Raw genomic sequence first — 9,283 nt, forward strand, 5'->3', positions numbered from 1 at the left:
CTTTCACTGAAGCTTCTGCCACTCTTACAATATAATATAATATCTCTGTTCATCAAAAGATTCACTTTTATCCAGGCATGGTAGTGCACGCCTTTAATCCCAGTACACTGGAGGCAGAGGTAGGAGGATCACTGTGAGTTTGAGGCGACCCAGAGACTCCATAGTGAATTCCATGTCAGCCTGGGCTAGAGTGAGACCCTACGTCACAAAACAACAACAACAAAAACAGACTCTTCCCCCCATACCTAATGTACTTACTACAAGGTTATATTAGAATGAATAGCATTTTCCTTGTAAATGGGTTTGGTTGAAAATTCAATTTCTTTTAAGGCCAATGGGAGAGGTCATAAGGCCATAAATACTTTTTCTCTGAAAGTGTTTACGAGTAAAATACTGCAGAAGAGACTTGAGAAATGTCTTGCTATATGCTGAATTATGTGAAATCTTATGTTTCTTTCTTGGATAAGAACACATTGCATCACTGTTTGTGAGTAATGAATTATGCTTATGGATAGGCTGAAAATATATATGAGGAATGGAAGCAGATCACTAGGAAATCAGCTCCAGCTCCTGGTTCTTGTCCTAGAGCTGAAAATCATCCTGTTTGTGAGTTTCCTTCATCATTCCATCTAGTGCTGGACATTTGTTCTTCAAGTCACACAGCATGGTTTGCATTTCAGTCCTCTTGAGGTATATGTGGGTATTGATGCAAGTTATGATAGTAACTTTAGAGGCTCTCAGGCCAGAAAACTCATAGAGCACCATCACATTCTGTCAATAGTGACCCACCTTCCTAGCACTTGTGACCCACTCCATGGGTTCCATATCTTCACCATTTCTAATGGCACCTTGGTACTGAGAAGAAAGGCTGACTACTGATTCTGCTGAGACAAATCATGCTAGTGTGTTGTGTGAGTTGACACTGTGACCAAGGGAATGGTCCTGTGTTGTCTGCTGCATGCAAGGCCACAGGAGAAACAGACACATAGGTGGGTATTTATCCATGCATTACTCAAAGCTGTGGTCAGAGGATGTGCCACTAGAGAATAGTTAAGCTGAGCAGATGAAAGCTGAGCAAGAGTTATCCATGAGATATTTTAGAGGCATGATGGGCTACAAGGAGAAAGAGGTCTGGAGAGAGAATGCTGGTCTGTATGGCTAGAGCTGAGGCCAGAACTGAAAGAAAGGCAGTAGGTAACCCACAGAGAAAGAAGCCATCTCAAAGGATGGCTTTATCAGGATTATTGCACAGAATAAAGGACTTTCTTAAAATCAAAGATTCTTCCTGTCTTTTGGAAAAGGCTAAGTCTATGCAATACATAATGCTGGAAAATAAAATCCATTGAAGCTAGCAAGGAAAAGAAGCAAAGTCTTTGGATTATAATGAGTTCTGAGGCCTTTCCAAAGTGGAGATTTGAACCCTTCATAGAAACACTGAGGAGGAGGTGAGAAAGGAAGAAGGGGACTGGCATATGTTATAAATCTTGGATCTGGCATTTACAGCCTCATCAGTGAGTTCTGTGACTTACTCTTGGCATAGAGTTGGAGACTTATAGGACAAAGATATCAAGTCAGATCCAGATAAGTCAGAAAAAGTCCCTTACCTATTTTCTGTTTTTTCCATAAATATCTCACATTCAAGTGTCTAATTGCCATGGAATTTGCTCCCAGATAAATGGGGTTATGGGTTGAAGTACAAAGTAGTCTACTGTATGTATCATAGGATGGTTTGTAAAATCAGTGCCACACATGTACGTTAGTGAAGACAATGGTCCTTTTCCAGTTTCTAGGTTATGTTTTAAATATACCTACATTCCATAGATGGGAGCAAGACCAACTCTTTTTCTTTTTTAATAAATATTTTATGGTTTTATTGATTAGGGAAATAAAGGTCTGGGGTTTTGAGTGGTAGATTTACTTTTTCTTCTTTATATCCAGCTTTTATACAGCTGGAAAAATTCACTTGAAATATTGAGGCTTACATATTAGCTCTCAGTGGAAGCTGCCATTCCTCACAGTTCAAAGTGTATTCTGAAGATAAGTAACATCATACTGACATGTAATTGCAATTTACTATGTGGATATCTACCTCTCTAGTGGACTCTGAGTTCTTGGAAAATAGGAGAAAGGTTTTATTTACCTCAGAAAAGAGTATAGCGATAAGCAAATGTTATTAAGTGTAAACTGAATAAGTGAAGAATGGTTACCAGCTCCTTTATGGATTTTTAAATTTTTTTATTAATTAGTTTTGTATTCAGCAAATACAGTCAGTTTGGTACCATTATTAGGCTCATCTGTGACCTATCCCCTCCCCTTAGCCCCGCCTTTTTGAGGTATATTGATCTTAATCCAATGAATACTTGCTTTGCCCAGGGAGGAGAAGGAAAAGGAGAAAGAATGGATACAGCAGAGCCTCCAGCCACTGCAAAGAAACTCCAGATGCATGTGCTACCATGTGCATCTGGCTAACGTGGGTCCTGGCGAATTGAACCTGTATCCTTTGGCTTTGCAGGTAAACGCCTTATTGGCTAAGCCCAAATAATAGTAATCTTTGTTTGAGTGTGTCATTGATGAATTTCCTGTTTATTTTTTGTTTACTTATTTATTTATTTATTTATTTTTTTTTTTGAGGTAGGGCCTTACTATAGCTCAGGCTGATCTAGAATTCACTATGTAGTCTCAGGGTAACTTCTAACTCACTGTGATCATCCTACCTTTGCCTCCCAAGTACTGGGATTGAAGGCATGTGCCACATACCTGGATTATTTATTTATTCTTTTGAGGTAGCATCTTGGTCCCCAGGATAACATGAAATTCACTATTTAGTCTCAGGCTGGCCTTAAACTCAGCAATCCTCTTACCTCTGTCTCCAGAGTGAGTGCTGGACTTAAAGGTGTGTGCCACCATGCCTGGAATAATATGTTTCTTTATGTCTTATCCCTTTGCTTTCACATTGAAAACTAGAGATTATTATACTGAAAGAATTCAAAGTTTTACAGTGTAGAGAAGAAAAAGAATATGTATGGTCTCTTTCTCTCTCATTCTCTCTTCCCACGTGTGTGTGTGTGTGTGTGTGTGTGTGTGTGTGTGTGTGTGTATGAGATTGTGTGAGTGTATGAAAGAGAGAGATTTTGTTGGTAGAAACTAAGGTCCTGTCTTTTTCCATGATATATATTCAAACATTCATAGCCTAAAGCTTTTTCTTTTAATTTAATTTTTTTCTCAATTTTTATTAACATTTTCCATGATTATAAAAAGTATCCCATGGTAATACCCTCCCTCCCCTCACTCTCCCCTTCGAAACTCCATTCACCATCATATTCCCTCCCCCTAGCAATCAGTCTTTCTTTAATTTTGATGTCATGATCTTTTCCTGCTCTTATGATGGTCTTGTGTAGGTGGTGTCAGGCACTATGAGGTCATGGATATTCAGGCCATTTTATGTATGGAGGGAGAACGTTGTAAGAAGTTCTACTCTTCCTTTGGCTCTTACATTCTTTCCGCCACCTCTTCCCCATTAGACCCTGAGCCTTGGAAGGTGTGATCGAGATGTTACTCAGTACTCCAGTCACTTCTTTCCAGGATTATGATACTTTCTGAGTCATCCCAAGGCCACTGCCATCTGAAAAGAGAAGATTCTCTACCCAAAGTGAGAGTAGCATTAATATAAGGGTATGAATATTAATGGAAGTGCTTACTGGGCAGTTTGATAATCATAGTATATGCATTTTTCCAGACATCAGCAGATGTTACACCCCTAGGGCTCATGACTACCCCTGTTTTAAGTTTTCAGTATCAGGGATGTATTCCCTCCCATGCAATGGGCCTACAGTCCAATTGGAAGGCAGTTGGTTTCCACCATGACAGAGGTGCCATTATTGCACCCGTTGGCTCATTTGGCCTGGATGGCCAATTATAAGGCTGTCCACTGTTGAGTATCTTCACTGGTGGTATCTCTTCTCCCATTGAACTACATGTAGAATGCATAGCCTAAAACTCTGTAGCAAGAGAAAGTTCTGATCCCAGAATATCTTGCACAATGACCAAGTTGTTAGTAAAGTTTAATTCGACTTCACATTCATGTTTCTTCAGGTGTGGCTAAATTTGGCATGCTGTATAGTACAGAATGTGCTCATTAATTTCTAGAGGCAAGGGAGATATGCTCTGGATGAACAAATAGACATTTTCCAGCAAATGTTTACTTAGAATGTTGTATGTACCCTGCAGTTTGTTGAGTCCTAAGAACACAGAGGTAAACCATATAGTCCTGACCTGAGGAGGGAAGTATGACAGAGAACTACTAGGGATGTGAAGCCTGTTCTTGTCACCTAGGTGTGCACTTGTCTCAATGTTCTGACTTTTGATGGAATGTATTTTCCATGTATTGGTAAAAGTTTATGTCTAAGGAATGACTAAGTGGATTTGCTACTCCATTAAGTTCTTTTTTCATAAAGTTATTCTTTCATAATAGGAAAACCTTGTGAAAGAGTTTGACCTATAATTTATGATAATAATTTTATTAGTTTGACAAAGACCCATAGGGAAGAATTGGTTGTCTGCAATGTGAAATCAATGTAGAACAATGATGTCGTGTATTTTTCACTGCTACAGGGGCTAATATGTCTAGTTAATTATGTGAAAGAATCACAACAGCAATACATTTTTTCATCAGTTTAACTAGAGGGATTTAGATGTCTGTGTCCCTGATTTTCATTGGTAGGATAAAAGTTTAAAAGATATATGAATAAGAAAGCTAGACAATGTGAAAATAATTTTATAATTTCCCAAGTATACAAATATAGAAAGGCACAAAGTTTTGAATTTTATAGTGTTGGGAAAAACTGAATGAAATGAACAAATAAAATGCTTGCAAGGCAAAATTTAACAATGTTTAATTTTCTTATAGGATATGTAGTAAGATATCTATAAAAGCATACAAAATTCAAGGTAGAATTTTGTTTATATGGTTAATAGATAGGAAAGCCCAATCTCCTAAAAATAAGATACTTGCGATTGAATCTAACGAAAAAACTTGCTCGACATAATCTCAGGGACTGATTGATATTAAGTATAATTAATTTATGCATGTAGCTTCATATTACAATTTGGGATTAGTTGTTAAATTAAATTGTTTCTTATATGTTAGTGAGTAGGCAACCATTTTAAGATAGAGACAGGTAAAATTTCAGACATGAGCACTATAATGAATATGAAGGTAGGATTGATTACTTTCATTATAAACTTAAGTTTGAAAAGATGCCCAATTTGTCTGCATTAAGAACAGCACAGGGTGAGTAGGCTGAGGAAATTGCTCAGCCAGTAAAGTGCTTACTTCAAAAGCATGAGAACCAGCGCTGAATCCCCACTACCCAAGTACAAATACCAGCTTGGTGACATATACTTGTAATCTCAGTGCTAGTGAAACCATGGAAGACAATTTCTGGAGCTTGTAGTTCAGCCAATCTAACCTAATTGTTGAGCTCTAGGTCAGTGAGAGACCCTGTGTCAAAAGATATGTGAATATCGTCCTTGAAATTATGTCTGGGTTGTCCTTTGCCTTCCACATGCATGCTCATCCACACTTAACGGTGTACTTGTATGCACTCACACACAATCATAGAAAAGAGTAGCATTGGGGTGTGTATTTGCATGATAAGACAATGTACCAGGTGTCAGGTGGTCACAGTGTATACAATAGCTTTATTACTGTTGATGATTGATTTGGGAACCACCATAAAAATTTTTCCTAACATAATTCTTGTTTATCAAAATTAGCATAAATATAAGAATATGTATAAATCATAGTTGTGTGACTAAATGTACTATTTGCAAACAAGCACATTTATATAACTATCACTAGGATAACTGAAGTAAATGTTAGCAAGACCTCAAAGACTTTTCATTTCTCCAGCAGGTTACCACACAACTACACTTCCTAGAATGTAACTAGTACTGAATTTATAATACTTGCTTAGTTTTTCTAAACTTTAAATACAGTCAAGTAGTATGTATAAGTATAGATATAGAATTATATTTAGCATTTATATCTTCATAATTATGTATTTTATTTTTATTACATGAAGGAATAATTCATGAGTTTCCATTGCTGTATACTAAGAATATAATAAAGTATCTTATACATATATTTTTATTAGTTGGTTGGGGTTTTTGCTAACACTACTTCTGTGAATATGTCTTTGGTGAATATATATGGGCATTTCTATTGGGCATATGCTAATCACACATACAATTACTGCCTCATGGTATGCCATTAAGTTTAATAAAGCTCCAAAACATTTTCCAAAATCACTCTATCAGTTTATATTCACATACAGGTGAGTACCTCTTTTCTACATCCTCTTAAGTTGATAATAAATAGCATCTTGGATTTTGACATTGTGAGAGGTATTTAAGAGGTCAGTGAGGAAAAGCAATGTAAGATGGGGTCCAGAAAATCATCTAAGCTAAGCACTATGTTACCAAGGTAACAGAACATGTTCTCAGACAGTAGAAGTCTGTGTCTTCAAGCACACATGGAGCACTATTCTGAATAGATCTTATAGATTCCTAAAAATGTGTGTGTAGAAGTTTGAGAAGATTTACATTATATATCAGAAGATACATGGTACAGTGTCTTTTTAGTCCACAGTGTTTTGAAAGTAAATATCAAGAGTACTTTTCAAAACTTAATGACAGTTTTGATAGTTGTACAGTGTATACTGATCATAAACTCCCTTTAACTTTCCTTGTCTCATCTCCCCACCACCTTCTACTGAACCTTTTCATCTTTCTAACTAGCTGTAGAAAGGATTTTTTTTGTTTAAAAAAAGATGTTTAAGCTAAACCCTATGTTTCTGAACAATAAATAGGCCAGCAATTTAAATGAAACAAACTAAAATTATGGGACAAAGTAACAGCCTCACCAAGAGGGAAGTTTGTAGCAATAAATGCCTATTACAATAAAAAAAGGAAAGAACTCAAGTAAAGAATAAAATAGGGGCTGGAGAAGTGGCTTAGCAGTTAAGTCCTTGCATGTGAAGCCTAAGGACTTTGGTTTGAGGCTTGATTCCCCAGGTCCCACGTTAGCTAGAGATACAAGGGGGCACATGCATCTGGAGTTCGTTTGCAGTGGCTGGAAGCCCTGGCGCACCCATTCTCTCCCTCTCTCTCTCTCTCTCTCTCTCTCTCTCTCTCTCTCCCTCTCTCTTGTTTTCACTCTCAAATAAATAAAGATAAAATAAAAAGATTTTTAAAAGAATAAAATGGTATACTTTAATAATCAGAAAAAAATACAAATGGAGCCTATAGTTAGTAGAAAGAAAGGAGAAAGTTCAAAGTAGAAATAAATAAAATACAATCTTTGCAAAGGTAGGAAAAAGTCAATATCACAAGGAGTTATTCTTTTGATGAAAAATAGAATAGGAACTAGTTGTAAAGCAAAAGGGGTTCAAAGGAAGGGAGGGGGACAAAACAAAGTAATAAGAGCGGATTACAATTAAAATATATTTTTACATTATGAAAATTATCAATAAAAAGTTAAAAAACTAATAAGCTTTTAGCTGCACTGAATAATAAGAATGATTCATAATCAGAATAAAAGAAGCAATATTAAAACAGACATCACAGAAATGGAAAGGATAATACAAAAATATTAGATCTAGCCTGGAGAGATGGGTTAGCAGTTAAGGTGCTTGCCTGTAAAGCCTAAGGGCCTATGTTCTACTCCCCAGATCCCACATAAGCCAGATATACAGTGACACATACACAAGCCCGCACATGTGCACAAGGTGGCACATATGTCTGGATTCAATTACGGTGGGTAGAGGCCCTGGTGTGCCAATTTTCTCTTTGTCTCTTTCTTTCTCTTGATCTCTCTCTCGTTCTCTGGCATAAAAAATTTTTAAAAAATCTAGATCAATATGAAATTAATCTTACTAGAAATGTACAGCTTAATAAGACAGAATCATGGAAAATAGATGATATAAACAGATCAATAATACAAGAAGATTGAATTAGTAATACAAATATTTCCATTCCAAAGCAGTCCAAGATCTGATGGTTTTATTCATAATTTTTTGAAGAATTAACAAACTCTTCTAAAAAAATTAAAGTAGTGGGTATATTTTATGCTTATTTTATGACACCAGAGTTAAACATGAACACTTAAAGAACATTGTAGGCCATTACCCTGGTTGAACGTACAGGTGAAATGCTCAGCAAAAACCAACCAATCATATTCAATGGTATCTGAAAGTGTCATATGTTTTGAACAGATGTCACTTATTCTTGGAATATGAGGATGTAATAGATAGCTTCACAACGCTAGGATAAACATCCAACCAAACAAAGTTTATGGGAGGAATGGGATTTAGTTCAGGCATATAGATCCAAAGTAAGTTCCATCAATGGCTGAATAAGCTGGCTCCCTTTCACAGATCTAAGCAGGGATAAACACTTAAAATATCCAGCAAAAGTCAAAAGCCATAAGCTCTAATCAGCAGCAAGCAGGACCCCTGCCCAGCTCATACTGTGTTCCAGACCTTTAGGCTAGAATAAGATCCACTCCCAATCACACCTTTGGGCTGTATCCCAGGATCTGCCCCCCAGAGACACCTCCTCCAGCCAGGTGGCTGGAGACCCAAGTTACAAGTTTAATAAAACACCTGAATGTATGGGGAACATTCATTCACATTCAAACCACCACAGTGGATAATTCAATATAAGTAAATTAATAATGGTAATCCTATCACATGAATTTATTGAAGGACAAAAATTATAATTATTTGAATAAGGGTAGAAAAGTATATGACAATAGTCAACATATTTATAAGGTAAAAGCTATCAATGGAATTAGTATGAAAGGAATGAGCCTCCATATAGAATGGTCCATTTATGACAAACCTACAGTTGACATCATATTCCATGGTGAAACATTCACATGCTTGTTTAATATCAGGAATAAGACAAGGATGACAATTCTCAAACTTCTACTTGATAAAGTACTTAAAGTCCTAGATGTGGCAATCAGAAGTCTAATTATCCATTGCATTGCAGAGCCAGGTTAGATATAGCAATCAGGCAAGGAAAACAAACATCAACAGTGGAAAGTGAAGAAGTAAAAATTTTCTCCATTTGTGGGTGGCATGTCCACAGACACTAGCAGAAAATGTTAGATTGAATGAATGTGTTTGCCAAGATCAAAAGTTGCATTCCTATACATGATAATGGTTATATGAAAATAAATTAGTAAACAGTCACAATTATGATATCAGAACGAAAAAAG

The sequence above is a fragment of the Jaculus jaculus genome, chromosome 5, assembly GCF_020740685.1.
Source record: "Jaculus jaculus isolate mJacJac1 chromosome 5, mJacJac1.mat.Y.cur, whole genome shotgun sequence".
NCBI lineage: Eukaryota > Metazoa > Chordata > Mammalia > Rodentia > Dipodidae > Jaculus > Jaculus jaculus.